The sequence below is a fragment of the Berghia stephanieae genome, chromosome 4, assembly GCF_034508935.2.
Source record: "Berghia stephanieae isolate SIO BIC M18660-M18661 chromosome 4, UCSD_Bste_1.3, whole genome shotgun sequence".
NCBI lineage: Eukaryota > Metazoa > Mollusca > Gastropoda > Nudibranchia > Aeolidiidae > Berghia > Berghia stephanieae.
In genome coordinates this window covers 18,943,349-18,944,951 of record NC_088363.1, presented here as the reverse complement: position 1 = coordinate 18,944,951, position 1,603 = coordinate 18,943,349, and positions in this window count along the sequence as shown.

Here is a 1,603-nt window from a genome sequence, read left to right as displayed (position 1 = left end):
TGCTGGAGCATAGGGCGCTGACGAATCCCCTTACATCTTGTCCATGACGAGCATCATTGATGTTTGTTTTGATAATCCTAACTTACTAAGGCATTTCTCTCCTGTTGAAGCATAGGGCTGGGCGTTGACGAATCCCCTTACATCTTGTCCATGATGAGCATCATTGATGTTTGTTTTGATAATCCTAACTTACTAAGGCATTTCTCTCCTGCTGAAGCATAGGGCTGGGCGTTGACGAATCCCCTTACATCTTGTCCATGATGAGCATCATTGATGTTTGTTTTGATAATCCTAAATTACTAAGGCATTTCTCTCCTGCTGAAGCATAAGACCTCGAAGAATCCCATACATCTTGTCCAAGATAAGCATCTCTGTTTTTTATTTTGACAATAGCCCCATTGATAATGTTTGCCAAGAATATTTCACTTGTGATATTGTCAGATTAAAATGACTTTGCTTTTGTGCAAAGAAGTCAAGTAGGACTTTTCTGACAAGCTGTCGTATTATAAGAGGAGAAAAAAAACATTTTAAAGAGATTGGCTATACAAAGCGTCCTTCAAACATCGATCAACTTAAAATCTTAGGTTTGAGAGTTTTTGAAAAGACGAGGGTTATTTTAATCTCTCGCTATTTGAAGGACGAGTGTTGTGGTCATATCTTTTCTGGTGGATTTTTTTCCGAGTACGTCAGTTCTGTCAGTGTACGAAATGAATGTATTCTGGATAAAATGATAGAAGTGTTTTGTCAAAAACTCTCAGCCCAAGGACTATTTGAAGGATAATGGGTTCTTCTCAATATAAACGACCATTTTAGAATTATATCGATGACACGGAATACCCCTTTATTCTTACCAGGGCTTATTTAAATCAGACCACATTAGCCTAATTTACATTGCTATTTTACCATCAGATAAATACCTGAAGGCACCTACCCAATGGTTGGGCGTTACAGTTATATCCCTTGGTTAATATAATCGCCATTGCTATGGTTAATATAATCGCCATTATGGGCAAAGTTATGTATGTTCAATATAATTAGATAAATAATTAAAATAAAATTCCCTTTATTCATCCCCATGGGGAAATTTGTCTTTGGGGTCTATTCCAAGGGAAGACTGGAATAACAAATGCGTCAGGCGCAGTGCAGCGCCGCAATGTGAGCTTGGGTGATGTGACTTGCTCACAAGGTCTCACAGCACAACGTGTGATTGAACTCGGTACCTTTTGGGTACGAAGCAAAGATCGTACAGCTGAGCCAAGCTGTCCCTTAGGTTTGAGAATGTTTGACGAGACGAAGGTCATGGTGAGATAGGGTCGAATATTTTAGTTTTTACCAGTTACCTGTTTTTCCCTATCAAAACACTTGCGACTCAATTCCGATGATTGACATTAATACATGAATAGAACGATTAATATATTTTAAACCACGAGATAGTAATGAACATAAGTTGCCAAGTCATATGATTCATTTCTGTCATCAAAACTACAAAACCTTATATGATTATTTTAATATACAAGAATGCTCTTTATATAGCAAATAGGCAAAGGATATACTAATATTCTTGATAGTAACCATATCTGTGCATTTACATTCCATGGAAGAC